Source organism: Sciurus carolinensis, chromosome 18 (genome assembly GCF_902686445.1).
Source record: "Sciurus carolinensis chromosome 18, mSciCar1.2, whole genome shotgun sequence".
Classification (NCBI taxonomy): Eukaryota; Metazoa; Chordata; class Mammalia; order Rodentia; family Sciuridae; genus Sciurus; species Sciurus carolinensis.
The window spans coordinates 27,744,019-27,764,122 of NC_062230.1; the positions used below are offsets into that span (position 1 = coordinate 27,744,019).

The 20,104-nt window shown below is 48.5% G+C and overlaps 1 protein-coding gene across 4 annotated transcripts in view; it reads right to left on the reverse strand.

The window, feature by feature from the left end:
• Positions 1–19,835, reverse strand: part of Tmc5 (transmembrane channel like 5) — a 71,898-nt gene extending 52,063 nt beyond the window's left edge. The window contains exons 1-2 of one of the 4 annotated variants that reach the window (XM_047532703.1): positions 19,575–19,835; positions 12,776–13,121 (exon numbers count right to left, since the gene is read on the reverse strand). The gene's annotated coding sequence lies outside the window, so the exon portion shown is untranslated. Of the gene's footprint in view, positions 1–12,775; positions 13,122–13,514; positions 13,642–19,388 lie in introns of those variants that run through there. The other 3 variants (XM_047532704.1, XM_047532705.1, XM_047532706.1) reach the window with 3 other exon arrangements.
• Positions 19,836–20,104: the final 269 nt, after the last annotated feature.

Here is a 20,104-nt window from a genome sequence, read left to right on the forward strand (position 1 = left end):
CACCAGATGCCCAGAAGCACCTGCCCGGCTGGTAACAACAAAAAAGTTCACGGCGTGGCCAAAGGTCCCCTGGGAACAAAAATGATTCTATCTGCCCGACCTCGGAGTCTGCGAATAGCCGTCATCCACACGGGATAACCTAAAAGGGCTGTTCCAACTCCCCAGCCAAGCATGTAAAGAAAAATGTATACACCGGCCAAACAGAGCGGAAGGGGGAGAGCTTTTCATTAAAGAGAAAGAAACGGGCATTTAGGAAGAAAGGGAAACCTAAACTAGGAAGTGAAATAGGCAAAGTAAGAACAGGGGCACTTCGAGGTCTAGTGCCTTCGCTGCAGCCAGGTGGAGGGACAGAGAGCAGCCGATGCGCATGCGCGCTCCTTGGTCCTGGCCTGGTCCCCATAGTGATGCTTCAGGCCTCCCTTTGGCCGAAGAGGGTGTTGAGGCTCAGAGGGCGCCTGAAGGTTTCCTCTGAGTTCTCACAGATGGTGAATGGGTACAGGGGTTTGAATATCAGCCCAGTGTGTTCTTAACTACTCCCCTTGAGCACTTCCCACCTAAGTTGATGTTTTAAAAAACGTATTTAATTCTCTATTTTTGTAATGAATAAATATTGTTCAAGAGGAAACAAGGACAGAGGTTTTTCTTTTTCACCTTAGAAAATAAAAACAAAACAAGACCAGCCTGGGGGAGGTGTGAGAGGAGGAGGGGGAGGGGGAGAGAGGGAGAGGAGGACGAGGACCACTATGAAAACAAGGACAACTTCTTAACAGAAAGGGAGACAAAGCTGGACAAAGTTGAGCGAAAGAACACAAGAATTTTCCCGAATCACTGTCCTTTTAAATATCAAAAACCAGTTTTTCAAAAAGAGTAAAAGACCAAGGCACGTGTCTGCGGAAGCGTGGCAGGGAGCTGGAATACGCTGACAGTGTGAAAGCTTTGCTCCCCAAGCTCCAAATAAACCTTGGATGCTTTAAAATAAATCAAAATCAGCTACAATCACAGTCTATTCAGTTGCTGAATTGTGTTATCCACAATTAAAACCGCAAAGCATGCATGATAACTTGTCATTGAAGGGTTGAATAGACATTCATCACAGTAACAAAGGCAAATTATAGAAACCCACGTCACTGACACATTTCCAGGTCCACCCTCACCTGGCAAAGAGCAGATAAATGGGGTGCTTCAAGAGATCAGATGAGAGTGTGGTGCTGCTGGCCGGTGATCCCAATGACTAGGGAGGCTGAGGCAGGAGGATCACTCGAGGCCGTCCTCAGCAACTTAGTGAAATCTTGTCTCAAAATGAATAACTCAGTGGTAGAATATTTGCCTAGGATGCAAGAGGCCCTGAGTTTAATCCCCAGTACTGCAAAATAAAAGAGCCAAGAGGGTTCCCTTACTGGTCTAGAGCAAGATACTTTCTCAGGGCTCCAGAAAACTAGGCAGTCAGTAGGACATTAAAAAAAAAAAAAGCCTCAATAATCCTCCTCCTCCAATGCAACCCTGCTTCCAACTCTTCAGTGGCTCTTCATTGAATTTAGTGTGACATCTAAACACCTCACTAGATTAAAAGAAGGTACTTCCTGAGCCAGCCCTCACCCATCTTTCCCTGTCAATCAGAGGTCAACACACTTTTTCTGGAAAGAATCTGAGAGTAACTATTTTAAGCTTTGGGGCAGTAGCTTTGTGCATCTCTCTCACAATTATTCAGTGCTGTGATTGGACCATAAAAACAGCCCTGGGCAACACTTAATTGAATAGGTGCGTCTGTATTCCAATGTCTGGACACTAAAATTTAAATGTCATAATTTTCATGTATCTTAAATATCATTTTTATTTTTTTCTAACAATTTTTTTTTTTCAGTGCTGGGGATTGAACCCAGCAAGCACTCTACTACTGAGCTACATCCCCAGCCCTATTTTTTTCTAATAATTTAAACATATAAAGATTGTTTTTAGTGCCTGGGCTACTTTCAAACTTTAGGCTATAGTTTGCCACCCACTGTGTCCAACTCGCTGACTTGTTTCCCTGGGTCATGGTCTTTGCACATGCTGATCCCTGTGTCTAGGATGCTTTTCCCTTTACTCTATGTAGCTAGTTCTTCATTCTTAAGATCTCAGCTTAAATCTTGCTTTCTCAGAGAGGCCTTCTTTACTGATCCATATCCAAATAGTTCCCCTAGAAAGTCTCTCTAGCATTCTGTCTTTTGGGCTTTAGAACATTTCCTGTTGTAATTATCTGCTAGTTTTGTGCATTGGGGGTTCAGTATCTGACCTCCTCCAGCTCTCTGAGGGCAGGGGTTATTCTAGTGGCTCATAGTACCTTCAGCATCTAGCACCATACCTCACACTCAATTAATATTTGTTTAATGAATAAATGTGTGAGTACTATTGCATCAAGTTCTCATTCACGACCTTCATTGCCTGGGCCTGCATTTGTACTAGGAAGGAGATTTCCTTCTGTTTCAAACACATTGAATTTCTAAATTAAGGTTTGGAACTATTTCAGGAATTTTGTGTGTGTGTGTGTGTGTGTGTGTGTGTGTGTGTGGTTCTAGAGACTGAACCCATGGGTGTTCTCCCACTGAGCTACATCCTGACCTTTTCATGTATTAAATTTTGAAACAGGGTCTGGTTAAGTTGCTGAGGCTGGCCTCAAACTTGTGATCCTCCTGCCTCAGCCTCCCGAGTCACTGTGATTACAGATGTGCACCACTACACCTGGCTAAGAATTCTTCAAGGGATGTATTTTCGCTGTGGAAAGTGACAAGACCTCTCCCAGCAGTAGTTCCTTCCTTTGCGATTACCACTGAATTTTTCTAATTAACAACTGACAAAATCTCAGTTGGTGCTGACAGATCAAGAGCTCTACTAGGCCATGGTCTCTTTTTCAACAGAGAGAGAACTCCTCACTTGAAGGTCACAACCTATGACCGGGTCGTAATTACAGGTGTTCCTCGACTTGCCACGGGGTCACATCCCAACAGAAGCGATGTAAGTTGAAAATATCATAAGTCAAAAATGTATTCACACCTGCAATCCCAGCCACTCAGGAGGCTGAGGCAGGAGGATCGTTAGTTCAAAGCCAGCCTCAGCAATTTAGTGAGGCGCTAAGCAACTCAGTAAGACCCTGTCTCTAAAGAAAAGACAAAATAGGGCTGGGATGTGGATCAGTGGTTAAGCACCCCTGGGTTCAATCCCTGATACCAAAAAAGAAAAAGAAAAAGAACAACAAAAAATGCCTGCAATGCACCTAACCTCCCAAGCCGGCTCTGCACAGGGCACGCGGTGGGGTCCTGTTGCTGGCCTGGGAACATTTCAAGATTCAAGCTTCAAAATTCAAAACTCGAAGTTCAGTTTTTATTGAATGTATGTTGCTTTTGCGCCCTCATAAAGTCAAAAAATGTAAATGAAACCATCGTAAGTCAGGTACCGTTCGTATTTTATTTTGAAATCAACGCAGGGTCTGTTTTAGAGTTGCTCTAGTCTGGATTTGGAATGTCTCCCAGAGACTCTTGGGTTCAAGGCTGGGTCCCCAGCCGGTGGTGCGATGGGCAGGTGGAGCTACCCAGGTACAGGTAGGACGGGTGCGAGGTCTCGGGCACTGGGGGCATGCTCTTAGAGGCAAGGGCGTGGCCCCAGACCCTTCCCCTCCCTCCCTTAGGCCTCCCTGCCATACTGCGCTGCCGCACACGGGCCCTGAAGCAAAGGGACCCACTATCGTGGACTGCAACCTCCGAAACCGTGGGCCGGAAACCTTTTCTTTACATAAGTTGAATAACTCAGGTATCTGCTGTGGTAATAGAAGACTAACACACAGGTTCTATGTTTTGACACAAGTGTTGCTACTGGGAACCAGCACTACAATCAACTTAGAGAACAGTTCCGTCACCACCCCAAACTCCCTGGGCCCCACCCCTCTCTGCAGCAACCTCCTCCCATCCTTAGATCCCCAGTGATCTATCCTCGGTCCCTATAATTTTCCCTTTTCCAAAGTGTCCTATAAATGGAGCCGCACAGTACATAGCCCTTTGAGACTGGCTTCTTCCACTCAGCCATGATTTACTTATAATTTAGTAACATAGTTTTGTTTTCCCAAATGTATGTTTATAAATATGGAAATTTTAAATGAAATCAAATTTAACCTCATGCTGCCTCCATACAGAGGAAACTGTAATGTAACAAACTTTTGTTACTATGTAACCAACTGCAAACTAACTTGAGAGTATACGGTTGTAACAAGTAACCAAGTTTCGGCCAATCAGAGCAGCGGAGCGGTCGGCCAATCAGAGCAGCGGAGCAGTCAGCCAATCACAGGCTGCAAACTGCTCAGACATGTCTATATATGGCAAAGCCCAAGCTGTAACCAATCAGTGCATTTCTGCATATTCCTTCCCTTTCTCTCAATAGACACTGCCTGCCCACTGCTGGCTAAAGCTTTAGGAACTTTACTAGTTTAGGGCTCTGCCTGATTCATGCATCCTTTCTTTGCTCAAATAAATTCTGCTAAATTTAATGGATCTGAAGTTTGTTTTCAGGGCTGGGGTGTGGCTCAGTCATTGATGATTTGCTTCATCCTGGGTTCAGTCCCCAGCACCTCAAAAAAAATTAATTAAAAAAAATTACAGAATGAATCAAAAACTCTTACCCTATTTAAATGTATGATTGCATAAATGGTATGCCTCTACTTCATGTACAGAGAAACAAGATGTATCCCATTTGTTTACCATAAAAATAAATTAAAAAAAATTAATTTAAAATAAATAAGGTCTGGGGATGTGGCTCAGTGGTAGACCACTTGCCTAGCATGTGCAAGGCCCTGGGTTTCATCCCAAGCACCACAAAAATAAATAAATGAATAAGTACATAAGCAAGCAAGCAAGCTAGGCACAGCCTAATGCCTAGTCCTCAGCCTTTGTTTATATTATATCTTGAGACAAGGTCTCCCTAAGTTGATGAGGCTGGTTTTGAACTTGCAATTCTTCTGCTCTGCCTCCCGAAGGAAAAAGAATTTTAAAAGAAGAAATAATTCATTTCCAAACACCTCATTTCAACTGAACTTTCATGATTGTACTTCTGGAACCCCGAATCCTCTTGTAGCCACCTGGTCTTGGAAAGACAAGTCCAACACAATGGGTGATGACCACCATACTTCCAGAGTGGCCGTCCAGGCACTGGGCTGTCCACCACTCAGACACATGTCCCTTTCAGGGAGACGTTTATTTCCCTGGCGTGTGTTTCATGGTTTCTCCTGGACTTGTTACCTTAACAATGATTTTGGCCTTCAGCCTCAATGCCATTACAAATAAATGCTTTGGAACTTCTTTATCTTCAGTGTGTAATTATTAGAACCAGGAAATAAAGGTAACCTGAATAGTCTCTGAACAGCATCAGGCACAATACCTTCAATCATTCCCTTAAACATTTCCTGGTAACTCGATATTTGTTAGTATGAGATCCGTTGGGCATTTCAGAGAGTATTTCCTTCTTTGAGTCGAGAATGTTCCTAGCCATACATTTGGACCCCTTGGGACGTAAAACCCACAGTTAAAGACAGTTAGAGACTGGCTTTGAACTCGTGATCCTCCTCCCTCCAGGAGAGGGGGATAAAGCAGGCTGAGCTTCCCTCATACCTGGCAAGTCTGGATCTGTGTTAAACCTCCCTCTTTTAGAGAAAAACGAGACATCAGCCTTGGAGAGTAGAAGCTTAGCTCTTTGTCAGATTCATTCAGACCCAGGTGATATAAGAGTCCCTGTAACACCTATTTCAACATTACATAACACGACTCAAGCACTCTTGTTTCAGATTTGCAGAGAAACAGAAACCAATGGTCACGAAGCCACGAATACATATGTGCCGGCCACTGTTTAAGAACCAGATAGGTATTAACCCATTAAAACCCTACGGTAGGCTTAGGAATAAATGCTTACCATCCTTATTTTACTAAGATGGTTACTGAGGCACAGAGAGGCCAGCAGAGGATAGAACTCCTATATGTACTGTAGCAGATTCCAAAATCGGTACTTCTGTGTCTCATCATTCCAAAAATATAAAATGGTTCATCCAAAGTAAAGTGGCTGGTCCAAAGCCAGAGCCCAGAACCTGGGTCTATGGAAGTCCAAATTCTAGGGACCTTCGTTGGATCACATGGAAAATTTGATTTGCTCTTGATTGGTCACATGACGGATTTCTTGAAGTGATTCAGGAACAAAATGATAAATATTAACCCTGCTGCCTTGCTTAAAGAAGGGGACCGATTCTGAGAATGTGTCATTAGGCGATTTTGTCATGCAAACATCGTAGAGAAACTCTGCACTCTGATTCAAGATGGTAGACTAAACCCACAGCCTGTTCTTTCCATCCACCTCCTGGTGAAGTTCCGGGAAATAAATCCATAATAATGTAAAGTACAGGCAAGAGGGCCCCAGGGTGGGACTGGAGATGACGGTGAGAAGACAGAAAGTAAGTGGTTGTGTTGGTGGATAGCCAGGGAGGGGAGACTAGATCAGAACAGGCCCCGGGGAAGGGTGGGCCAGAGTGGGAGAGTCCCCGCCAGCTCAGGGCCCGGATGGCAGAGCAGACAGGCAGGAGGAAACAGAGTGGACCAAGAAGCAGCGACTGAGTGCTTAATGAACACGCAGCTAGAGAACAGGAGGACAGCTTTCATCCTGGCGCCCACCGGGGCCCTCGATGCTAGGATGGATGTGAGCAGTGAAGGGTTTAGACTTAGCCAGGGACAGGTCTTTGGCCGTGGCTCCTAGGAGGGCATCTCCAAGCCCTTGAAATATCCTGTTCACTAAGTGTCTGTTTATCCGGGATCTTAGGCCAGGGAGATAGGAACGAAATAACAAGGTGGAGTTCTTGGTCATGCCGTATCAGCTGACCTCCAGAGGGGCTGGGGCTGGAGGTCAGCCATGCCCATGTGGCTGAGTTCCAGTAAAGATTTTGGACACTGTGACAGGTGCAGTGACCCTGGTTGACCATAAGCCATGGGTATTGTCCCATCACTCTCCAGCTGGGAGAGCGATGTTCTCCATGGCTCCATGGGGAGGGGACGATTGGAGGCTCCATCTTTGGTACCTTCCTGGACTCCACTCTATGCATTTCTTCTTTTGGCTGATTTGAGTATAGTTTTTTTTTTTTTTTTTTTTTTTTTTTTTTTTTTTTTTGGTGGTGGGGTACCAGGGCTTGGACTCAGGGGCACTCGACCACGGAGTCACATCCCCAGCCCTATTTTGTATTTTATTTAGAGACAGGGTCTCACTGAGTTGCTTAGCACTTCACTTTTGCAGAGGCTGGCTTTGAACTCGAGATCCTCCTGCCTCAGCCTCCCAAGCCTGGGATCAGAGGCCTGCTCCACTGCACCTGGCTTGAGCATACATCTTTTAGCCATAATTAACCATAACCATGAGTGGAACAGCTTCCAGTGAGTGGGTTCTGCAAGTCCTTACAAAGTATTGTTGAACCCCAGGAGGGCCTTGTAGTGGAACTTGTAATAGGTGTCAGAAGGGAGAGCGTCCCTCCAACTTTGCAGATGTGAAGCTTTTTTTCTCTAAACAAATGACATGAACTTTCTGGAAAAACCAACCCTCAAAGGAGGAGGAAGTTGGTCCCCAAGATTAAACCCAGATTTCAGGAAGCTTGCCTACCTGTATCCCCAGACATCTCAGTGAGCCCTGCCATTCAGGGATGCGACCTGCCAGGAAACAAACCCAACCCCTCAGGGGCAACCCACAGCGGCTGTTCTAGTCAATCTGTTCTGCATTCACAGAAAACGGCTAAATAAAGATCAATAATCATCAAGGGTGCAAAAGGAATAAACCAGAGGCACAGAAGAAATGGACCAAGGGAACCAATGCACACCTGTAATCCCAGTGATGGGAAGGCTGGGGCAGGAGGATTGCAAGTTTAAGACCAGCCTCAGCAACTTAGTGAGACCTTGTCTCAAAAATAAAATAAAAAGGGTTGAGGTTTTGCTCAGTGGTAGAGCACTTGCCAAGCATGTGTAAGGCCTTGAGTTCAATCCAGGGAAATAATAACTGCTCCAGGAAGTCCAACACCCATAAAACAGAAGTTCCACAATAAACCAAATGCAAGGGTTGCAATAATCAAAAGATGAAATAGCCTGACCTGCACCAGGACATGATCCTTTGCTAAATGGGCCAGCAAAGCAGAGACACGTCCAGGAGACACACCCACAATTCCACACAGCCTCATAGATCTTAGATCGTCACGGCTAAAGAGGAAAGCTTGAAAATGTTCAGAACTGAAATTGCTTTATCTTCAAAGGAATACATCAGACTGGCCTTGGACATCGCCTCAGCGCTGATGGATGTGGTTAGCAATGGGCTGGTGCTTTCAAAGCGCTGAGGGACAGGAGGATCTACCTACAATTTTGCACAGCAAGTTTGAGAACAAACAGAGACATCTGCAGAAACCTAAAGTATGAGAAAGTTTAAAGCAAAAGGGAGGCCGTCTCAGAGACACTGGAAGGAAACTTGAGGATAATGGCTACACTCCAGGCCTAGAAGGAGTGTTCCCGAAGACGCCACTCAACACAGATGAGAGAGCCTGGCATCCGAGGTGTGGAGAAGGCTGGGTACGATTTGTCAGCCACCAAAACTCGAAGACAAATAGAAACTCCAAAATAGCCATCTCCTACAGAAGAATGGGAAGTTATATCCACATATGTATAATATGTCAAAATACAATCTACTGTCATGTGTAACCAACAAGAATAAATAATTTTTTAAAAAATAAACCATCTCCTAAAAGCGGGATTCAGATGTGGACCACACTCTGGGCTAACAGTGGCAGGTCAGGGCACTCAGGAAAGATAATGCAGTTCACCTGGACCTTAATCGGCTGCCTTCAGTGACTCAGATAAAACCACGTAGACTTCCATGCTGTTTCTGTGTGGGGGCCTCACTTCCCTGAAAGGCACATAACCCTGTAGTCAAGAGTGTTAGCCCGGGGCTGGGTTGGTAGAGTGCTTGCTTTGTAAGCACAAGGCCCTGGGTTCGATCCCCAGCACCCCCCCAAAAAAACAACAACAAAAAAGAGTGTTAGTCTTCAATCTTTACAGTCCACCCAAGTGATACTGCGGTTTATTAATTTATTTTGGGGGGAAACTGGGGATTGAATCCAGGGGCACTTCACCACTGAGCCACATCCCCAGCCCTTTGTATTTTTAAAACAAGGTTTAAAACAAGTTGAAGAGTTGGCTTTGAACTCACGATCCTCCTGCCTCAGCCTCCTGAGCCGTTGTGATCACAGGCATGCGCCACTAGGCCTGGCTGATATCTCAACTTATAAGAAGTATAAATACCAGGTTTCTGGCACAGAGTTCCTAAAACACTGTATTTTCTTGAGCAATAATGGGCAGTAGGGGAATCTTTCTTTTTTTTTTTTTTTATATTTTTTAGATGTTGATAGATCTTTATTATTTTATTCATTTATTTATATGTGGTGCTGAAAATTGAACCCAGTGCCTCACACACGCTAGGCAAGTGCTTCACCACTGAGCCACAACCCCAGCTCCTAGGAGAATCTTTCATTGTAATATTTGCTCATTTGTGATATTGGGTAGCTGAGTGGTAGTGAGCTTTCCTGGCATGGGGTGGACCCAGCACTGCAAAATAATAATAATAATAATAATAATAATAATAATAATAATATTTGGTTTTTGATCTCGATTCCTGACAGAGTTCCTAATCCTGAAGCTTTGGGATTTCCTGGGTGACAGAGGCCTCTTTTGCTCTAACGAGGTGACTCTTGGGTGTCAGGCAGGGACTGGTCACCAGAAAGACCAAGTCTTTGGAACTCCCAGCACCAACCCCACTCTACAGGGTGGGCAGGGGATCTGGCTGGACACATTCACAGGCTGACCGGGTGCCCCCGGCTCCATGGGGACAGAAGTCCGTGCGTCTTTTCATCTGGCTGTTTATCTGTGTTCCTTATCAAGCCTTTAGAATACACCCGCCAGCAGGAGCGGGCCTTTCCCTGAGCTGCGTCAGGCATCCTAGCCGATGACCCAACCCGAAGGAGGCGTGATGTGAACCTGGCTTCACAGCTGTCCGTCACAAGTGCAGGGTGTTAAACAAAATCCGCTGCAGGTCGCCGGGTCGGACTGAGCCTCTGCCCCAGGTCCAAGAGGCCAAACCAAAATGGAGTCGCTCATGCTGGTGTTCCCCATCATCAGGTGGAAACTAAGTTGCTAGGCTGCCCTTCCGAGAAGTCAGGAGAGAGAGGGGGGCAGTCGAATCCCCAGAGCCAGTTTTCATCCAAAGGAAAGGGACTTTGGAATGACCTGTCTACTGCTGTTTCTGCTTTCCTCGGCTCCTTTCTGTGTGTGAAACCAACCTCTGCTGCTCGGCTTATCAGAACAGCCATTCTGTTTTACAAAACAGGGTGTTGCCTGATTCTGGAATCATAGACCCAGTCAAGTAAGACCTTTAGACTAAATCTGTTGTAATTTCATCTTTTTTTTTTTTTTTTTTTCCTGTACTGGGGATTGAACCCAGGTATGTTAACTGAGCCGCATCCCCAACTTTTAATACTTTATTTTGAGACAGGGTCTCACTAAGTTACTGAGGTCAGCCTCAAACTTGTGATCCTCCTACCTCAGCCTCCTGAGTTCCTGGGATAATAGGTGTGTGCCTCCCGGCCCTGCTGTAATTTTGTCCTTCAACAGGAAGTCCGGACTTACTTGTGATCAGTTTTTCGGAGGGGGACAGTCTTATGGGACTGAACCCTCAACCTGTGGGTTCTGGTGCTAACTCCAGGAAGATAAGACCAGAATTAATTAAATTGTGAAGCATCCCAATGATGCGAGAGAACTGGTCAGTGTGGAAGCCTCCCACAGATCTGAGTGTAGACTCTTCTGCGTTCAGAGCGTGGTAGGCCTTAGGGTCTCCAGATACCCTCACTTCCGTTCTGCGTCCTGACTGAAGGTCAGAGTGCCTGTCTGCTGTGGCCCACCAGTAGGTCTGAGCCCGACACTGATAAAGGTGTTTAGGGTTTTGCCCAAACTGGCCCTGGCTCTGAGCTAAAATTCCTTCAACCCTCCTGTGGGCTCCATCCTGGGCCCTCACGGCAGACACACCCAGTAGAACTTCCTTTGCGTCTGTCACAGGAGAAGCCCCTGATGATCCCCTGACATTGAGGGCTTCTTTCTTGGGAATCCCAACTGGTCCCATCCCTGGATGGTTGGGGCCTTTTCTTGTTGGGAACCCCAGCAACAGCTTTTGGGGTGACTCCGGCCACAGCTGCAGTGGGAGGAAGCATAGGACAGAGCTATTTTTTTCCTAATATTCAACCCATAAAACCAGAAACGTATAATGGCTTTTTCTTTCTTTCATTTTCTTTCTATCATTTCTTTTTTTTCTTCTTCTTTTTTTGGCCGTGCTAGGGAGTGAACCCAGGGTCCTGCACAAAACTCTTCTTGTGCATTATAGAAACTGGAAACATTTTTTTTTTTTTTTTTTTAATGATAAGATGCAAAGGCGGTGGGGAAGGGAACTTGCTTGTCCTGGTGTTTGTAAAAGTGTGTAAGCAGCATTTCCTGCCCTGGGGCTGCGTCTCTCTCCAGGAATCCCTTTGCAGAAGTGACCTTGCCTGATGTTTAGTATCCCGGCAGGGCGGCTCGGGTTTATCTCTGGGGACGTTGAACCTTAGGTGACTGGAAAGAACCAGAGTGATAATCTCGTTATCTCTCATCACCTCATTCTGGGAAACCTTGGCAAAAGGGATCCATCAGGTGGGTCATTACACTGTGATGATACTCAGGTCTTCAACCTGACGTCCTCCTAACAAGTCCCACCTTGGGACTTGTCTCCACTCAGCTCCTCTTCACTCTCCAGCACAGCAGGAAACTAGCCAAACAACAATGATACCAATAATAATAAGCATAAGGACAGCACCTTTATGAAATGCTTGCCTGTGTGTCCAGCACCATGCAATGCCCTTCAAGGGCATTAGCAATTGAATCTTCAAACTTCTGGAGAGGTCTGGCTGATTCTATGGTGATTACATTGAGGCCCAGAGAGCCTAAGTAATTTTCTCAAGGTCACACAGCTAAACAGAAACAATGGGATTCAAACCTATGACTCTGCCTGCAGACCCTGCACTTGGATCTCATTACTGATGACATCATTGTTATCAGAGGAGGAACAGAAGGATGAGAAGGGTGAGGCGGTGAATAAGGAGGTAGAGGTAACAACTTCCTAAGCTTTTAGGGAGCACTATATATTCTTATTAGCTCTGATATCCACCTGTGCAGTGGGAACTTTCAACACCTACCCATCCTACTGACAAGGAAACCAAGGCCAGGCAGCCTGAGAGCTTGTTCCCTAAACAGCACGGTCTCTCGCCTCCCGTCACCCACTAACATATTTACGGTAGGTTCGTTCTGCACCTGTCCCGGGGACAAGCAGCAGGACCGCCCAGCTTCTGTCCTCCTCCCTTCCCTGGACACATTCCCAAGCACCCCCCCCACACACACTCCTGTGACGTCCTTGCCTCTCCCGGTCAGCCGCCCTGAGTCCTGCAGGCTACCCAGCTGGGACCCCGCTCCTGCTCTGTGGTCCACACCCGGGGAGGCAGGGGAGCTTCCTCCACCCCCGCCGGCCCAGGAGGCTCTTTTCCAGCCGCTGTGCACACAGCTGTCCTTGCCAACAGGTTCCGGAGCCAGGGTTGTAGGTGGTTTACCCCGCGGTGGCAGTTTTATGCCACCTGGCTGTCACCTCTCCCCTGCCAGCCCACTAAACCCGGTCTCACCTGTTCAGACTCAGGCGCGTCTCCCACCCCCGCATCGTGGCGCTGCGCCCGGGGCCTCCGGAGTGCGCCGGAGAAGCGCGCCTCTGGTCCACACTGTCTGTCTTTCTTCCTGAACTCTGGCTCCTCCCTCTCGTCAATGTTCTCCTGGCATCGGTGCAATAAAGAGAGCAAAGTCCTTTGCAGAGGCGACTTCACTTCTTGGACATCATAAGGAAGTGCCTAGGCCGCCCACCCAGAGCGAGGCGAGGGGAGAAGCAGCTGCCTGGATTCACTCGTGCACACGGCATCCTTCTGGAACGTGGCTCCCCTGGACACCCCTAGGAACTTGTCCTAGTCATTTTTTTGGCTGGTGAGACCAAAAAGACCTGACAATTAATTACAGGAGGAAAGGTTTATTTGGAAGCTCAGGGCTTCAGAGGTCTCAGCCCATGGAAGGTGGGCTCCATGCCCCAGGGCCTGGAATGAGGCAGAACATCAGGAAGTGTGTGGCAGAGGGAAGCCGCTGGGGACATGGCACCGGGAAGCAGAGCAAGTTCCTCTTGCCATGGACACAATATAACCTTTAAAGACCCGCCCCCAGCGACCCAGCCCCTCCAGCCACGCCCCTGCGGCGGTTCCCACCCAGTTAATCCCGATCAGCCGATTTCTGGTCTGGTTGGGGGAGGGCTCCCCTGACCCCAACATGCACCTCTAAACTTCCTTGCATTGTTCTAGCAGGCGCTTTTGGGGTCCTCCTCACCTCTAAACCATCACAGCGCCCTGGGCGCTGGCCGTTTTCAAGAAACATCCCCCGCAGCAACTTTTGGTCTGGAGATTTGACTCCGCAAATATGATCACGAGTGACGGGTCCCTGGCGTAGATACAGGACGGGCGGGTGGCCTGACACCAGCTCGCACTTCCAGGCAGGGGGACTGGAATTCCGATCCCCACAGGCACCCTCGGCTGTAATTGCGCAATCTCTCCGGGCCTCGGTTTTAACCCCTTCCTCTGCAAAAGGAGAGCAAGGTGCTCTCCCTCCGCAGAGTGTCCCTTAGGGCGACAGGGGCCGACCGTTGGGGAAGACTATTGTAGTGCTCATCTCACCTCTAGCCACCTGGGACAAGCCGAAGCTGCCAGAATGCTGGCTGCTCTGTCATTCAGGGCTGTCTCCGGAGCCGGGCTCCTCATGCACATGGAAAGAAAGAAGGAAGCAGACCATCTGGTTCTGGGTAAGATTTCTGTGTTTTTGTAAAGGCCAGAACAAATTCCTTTTCCTGTGGCATTTGAATCTGGGTGAGAATCATTTAAAAGAAAGTCTTATTTCTAGAATTCAGAATGCATACGGGGGCTTATATATTCCCTGCCCTTTGATGTTTTAGCACCGGCCTTAAATACAAAATAGTGATTTTTTCCAAAGGAGAAATGGAATTGTGCCTTGTGGCAGCAGAGACTCATAAAATGAGCAGAGTCATAATTTGAGGAATTGTCTTAAAATGAGAGGAGGGGGAGGGGTGATCTGCAAGAAGATGGTTGGGCCAGGCCCGGTGGTGCACGCCTGTAATCCCAGCTGCTCCAGAGGCTGAGGAAGGAGGATCGCAAGTTCAAAGCCAGCCTCAGCAACTTAGTGAGGCACTAAGCAACTCAGTGAGACCCTGTCTCTAAATAAAATACAAAAAAGGTTGGAGATCAATCCCTGGTACAAAAAAAAAAAAAAAAAAAAAAAAAAAAAAAACAGAAGGAGGAGGAGGAGGAGGTTGTTTGCATTTGCCCCAGGGACAGCCAGCCCTGGGGTGAGAAGTCAATTCCAGGCAGCCAGTGCCCCCTGGAACAGCTGGGTGGATGGTCCTGCTGATCCCTGAGGGACTGGACCAAATTGCAGCCCGAGGCAAAAGGACAGATCAAATCCTTCTGTGGCTGTCAATCAGGATTTCACAGTGTCTGCACTGCTGACATTTGGGGCCAGGTAACTGTCTCAGTGACTGTCCTGTGCATCCCTGGCTGTCGCATGCTAGCTGGACGGCCCAACTCTACCCGACCTGGGACAGCCAGCCCACCCCGAAAAGAGCGAATGAATGAACTCCTGGGCTTTATCTCGGCTTGTCAGCTGCTGCATCTGCCTTTCCCCACCTTCCATTCAAATCGTCTTTCCAGCCTCAGAAACCAAGTGCATCCTTAAAGCTGGGACCCCCTCGTCACCGCCCTGGCCACGGCTCTCCAGCATGCAGGATAAAGCTGTCAAGGGGTCTGCAAAGCAGCAAGATTCCAGGTTCCCGGCTTGTCCTGGTGTGATTGTGTTTTCTTCCACTTCCCACCTATATGTCCTACTTCAGAGCCACGGCCGCTCATCCTGATCCCAAGGCAAAGCTGATAGCACAGGGAGAGGGTGGCCCTGGGCTCCGGGTGGACCGTCCCCATCCCCCGCTCGCCCAGGACCCACAGGGAAAACACCTCAGGAGGTGTGCCCAGAGCCAACAGAAGCTTCTAGATTCTGGAGCACCCTGATAATCCTCATGCAGAAAGAAAAGCCAGCTTCCTTCTTTGCCCAGGGAGTCAACTTGACACTCAGGGTCGCTGCTGTGTCTCCCTTGGGCTCCAGCAAGAAGTCCCAATGAAGATTCTTGTTCCCACTGCAGTTGTGTGCCGAAAGCGCTGATTGGAATCATGGTCTCTGACTGCCTCAGGGCTGCGTTTGCACTGGGAGCTGCCTTTGCAAAAGTGCAGGTGAGGTGCCCAGTTGCTATGGTAACGCCAGCCAGGGTTGGCTGCATGCAGTCAGAACCTTGGACAACCGACTCCAGAGGGTAGAGAATTCTGGGCATGCAAGATGACTTGAGGTCTTGCGAGTTTCTCTGCGTCCTTCAGACTGCCTACTTTGCTAGAACTTTCTCACAAATAACCTGATGAGTAAACCTATAAAATAAATATGCTGAGCCAGCTCTGGTGTCAGTCAAGCCTCGTCAGGGTTTGGCTACCCACCCGGTCCCAGCTTTTTCTCTATCTGTGTCTGCTTGTCTTTTCTTCACCCCCTCAACACCCTTCCAGTTTCTGGATTAACATCCACACTGGCCACGGTAGTTGTGACTCTTTCTGATTCTCCTGATAGACAGCACAAGAACCCACTGAGCTGGTAACATGTCCACAAGCTCTAGTGGAGTTTTCTTCTCTTGCTCTATTTTTCCCCTTCTCAAGAAAAAATGTACCAAATTTTTGAATATTAAGTTTATGACACATTTATTCTCTCCCCCAAATCTTTTTTTTTTTTTTTTTCTGGTGCTGGGGATTGAACCCGGGGGCACTTAACCACTGAGCCATATCCCTAGCCCTTTTTGTTTTTTATTTTAAGACAGTGTCTTGCTGAGTTGCTAAATTGCTGAGGCTGGCCTTGAACTTGCAATCCTCCTGCCTCAGCCTCCTGAGATGCTGGGATTACAGGTGTGCACCACCACACCCGGCTACATTTGGGATTTTATAACATGTGGCAATGCCACGAAATAAGTTAAAATGTTGCAAAATTTCTCTTGTGAGTTGCACAGAGTTTGGATGGTTTGATTGTATTTTTATTGAAGTCAAAATAAGCTCTATTACTCCATCTAGGAGAAGAGGGAGAAACGTGGAGCAACACACAGGAAACGAAACATTGATCGGGAACAGGCCATGAAGGAGTCAAGTTCTCTGCATCCTGTGCAAGTATTTTCTAAATAACTTCCAAAAAAACTTGTGTATGTATTAGACATATCTATGTATCTCACAAGATTTTAAAAAATGGGAAGAGTAAAAAGAAAAAAGAAAAAAAAAAAAAGGATCTATGTCCGAGGTCCCTGGAGAACCTCCAAATTTCGGAAGGAAGGGAGAGGGAGAAACTTCTGGAAGCAGCAGGTGCCAGACACAGGAAGCAGGGACCCAGAGAGGGGCTGACGAGGGCATCTGGGATTGGAACTAAGGAGGCAAGAGAGAGTGTGCGGCAGAGGAAATGGAAAGAAATGGGGAAAGTTAAGAGAAGAAGGCACAGCTCTGTGCCATTGGGCGGGTTGTTAGTGTCCCCAAGTCCGCCTGTTTCCCAGCTGTAAAATGGACACGATCATAATATGTAAACATGGCCCGTCAGACCATTCTTGCTACATACGTGTGGATGTCTTTCACCCGCAGCTCCCTGTGAGTTAGGCACTATTATAATCACTCCCATGTAGGGATGAGTCATTTGACGCCCAGAGAAGTTAAGCAACTCAGCTGGAGGTCACCGTTAGGAAATGACAGTGTCCGGATGGAGCTGGGCAGTCTGGCTCTGCAGCCTGTCTTCTAAAGGTCACTAAAGCTGGGCCTTAGCACAGTGTCCGGCATACGGTAAGCAGAACCCACATCGATGACCAGGATTCTATTAGAAGGCTAGGCTTCCACCCCTAGCCAAGTACCCAGATGAACGGAGCGCACGGGCCCTTCCTATCCCACACCAGCTTTACTGTCCCCAGAAACTGCCCTGACACATTTAAGGGCAGCACTTTCCCTAGCAGAACACAAACCCCCCTGAAAATATGGTAGAAGGTTCATGGCTGAAGACTCTCGATGCAAAAGGGGGACCGGGCATGGTGGCACATGTCTGTAATCCCAGGGACAGGGAGGCTGAGGCAGGAGGATCACAAGTTTGAGGCCAGCCTTAGCAACTTAGTGAGACCCTAAGCAACTTAGTGAGACCCTGTCTCAAAAACACTAAAAAGGACCAGGGATGTAGCTCAGTGGTAGAGCAACCCTGGGCTCAATGCTCAGTGTGAAAAAAATCAAAAAGAGATGCCAAAGCATTGGAGGAGAGGTGCTTTACTTAATCCTTCTGGAGAGGTTCTCCCGGTGCACTGTGGGTTCCCACGGCAGGGCTGGAAAGTTGCAGCTGGCATCAAAGAACGTGAGTGAGAACGGCTGTCTTTTGTTATGTGCCAGGCACTGCCTGAGACGCTTCCTAGACCTGAACTCAGATCACCCCAACAGCCCTCTGAGGTCCCCTTACTGTCCCTGCTCTGCATGTGAGGGAACTGAGATCCTGAAGGCAATTGCCAAAGACCCAGAGCTGGGAGTTCTTTTGAGATGCCATCTGGACGCAGGCCTGGCTGCTGTGACCTCCAGCACACTGGCCTCCTGCTGAGTTCCTCCTCCCAAAGCTGCGTGGGTTGCAATCAGGAATGGATTCTCTGCATAAGGAAAGAGTGGCAGGTGCCCAGACAGCCTGCCCTGCCCTAGGAGGAACGGGGACATAGTGACACCTCCCTCTGCAGGGAGCATGGCGGCCCCTCTGGACTTTCCCGGGAGCAAATGGGAGCCTGGTTCTGCGGGCTACTCAGAGGGCAGGAAAACTTGGTGGTCGCCTCGTTCCCCGCCCTCCCCAATACCCCTCAGCCTGCCTGTCGTGGAGAGGGGCTCCCAGCAGTTACTGTAGCTCATGTTTACTGAGCTGTTTACTCTTTACTCCTGGAATTCTGTCTTAATTTAGTCCCCACAAAACTGTACCGAGTAGATCTCATTATTGCACCCATTTCTCAGATAAGGAAACTAAGGCATGGAGCAGACAAAAAAAAACTTGCCACATTCACCCTGGTAGGAGGGTGGGTTCTAAGTGACGACCACACGGGACTCCATGATCAAGCAGACCTTTGTTTAAAGGCTGACGTCTCTAGGGACACCCAGGAAATATTGGGAGAGTTTTCCAGCCTCTCGGAACCTCAGTCTCTCCAGTAATGTGGGACCAGCAGGGCTTGTGAGGATATGAGTAATATATGAGCCTTATTCATTCAACAAGAATTTACTGAGCATCTACGCCGAGCCAGGTAGTGGGGGTATATCTGAAAAAATAAAATCCTGTACCTGGGGCGGCACAAAGGTAGGGAGCTACTTCCAGGTTTTAGTTAATTCTCAGCACAAGTCCATGGTCAGGTACGATTATTGCACCTGTTTCACAAATACTGGGGAAAGAGGGTCTCAAAAGCAGTGTAACCACATTCCCCCTTCTCAGAAATAGTGGAACCTGGAAGAGATGTCAGTGTCCACTCTCTGGAGTTTGACTTCCTGGGTTCAAATTCCATGGTTTCTACTTAGTTGCTGTGAGCAAATTACTTGACCTGAGTCTGAATGTCCTCATAGGTAAAACTGGACCAGGAGACCCTATCCCAGATTACCCCAGATTAAATAGAGAGATTTAACATTTAGGAGGTACTTATTGGATCCCCACCTCATGGAAGGGTCATAGAAACCCTATGGAGGAAATCCTATTTAGCCCCCTGGCTCCCCTCCTCTTCCCCTCCCCCTTCCCCTCCCCTTCTCCCTGTTTGGTACCTGGGATTGAACCCAGGGGCGCTTAACCACCACATCCCCAGTCCTTTAAAATGTATTTTTAGAGACAGGATCTAAGTTCCTTAGGGCCTTGTTAAATTGCTGAGGCTGCCTTTGAGCTCATGATCCTCCTGCCTCGGCCTCCGGAATCGCTTGGTTTACTGGCGAGTGTCACCACGCCCGCCCCACCTCTTTTTAAAACAGGGGTGAAAACTGGAATTCAGAGAGGGTAAGTAACTTGCTCAAAGACGCACAGGAAATAAACCGTGTGATTCCCACGTCCGCGCTCTGACTCATATCGCCAGGCAGATGAAAAGCTCACCGGGTCGAGGAAGCTCCCAAACACCCAACAAACGGATGTGCTTATTCTTTCCGCAGCCTCGAGGTGGGCTGCACCCGGCGGCGGACGGAGGACATTCCTCTTAACCCAGAGGCTCAGCGCGCGGCGCTCTGGGGCTGGAGCCGCCGCCCCTCCACTCGCGGACCGCTGTGCGCGGTGGTTCCCTACCTCGCTCGCTCCGGGTCGCCGGGTCTGGCCACCACGCCACCAGCCCGCGCTGGGGACGGGCCCTGTTCTTTCTTGTCAATCCCTATCCAGCAGAGGAGCCTCCAGGCAGAGCAGCCTCACCGCCCAGCCCGCCTGTGCGCCTCCTGCGCCTGCCACTCCCGCCGCCGCCGTGTCTGCTTCCCGGTAGGTGGCGACCCGGCCTGGGGGAGCCCGCGGGCAGCGCTCCCTGGCACAGGAGCCGGATTTCTTGCCTGGAGGACAGATCCCTTTCTTCTCGGCATCGAGCCAGGTCCCTGAGCGCGCTGGGGTAGGACACCTGCTGGCACCTGAGACCTCCCTCCACTGCCCGCGTGGGCGTTCATTGTCGCCTTCCATGCGCAAACCTTACGCGGCGCCCACCAGATGCCAGACGCCGGCCCGGGTGCTGCGGGACACCCTGGGGACCAAAGAGCTAAGGCCGTGCTCTCCACAACGTTGGTCGCCTACCACGTCGTGTCATTACGCAGAAATGCAAATTATCTTGGAATCTT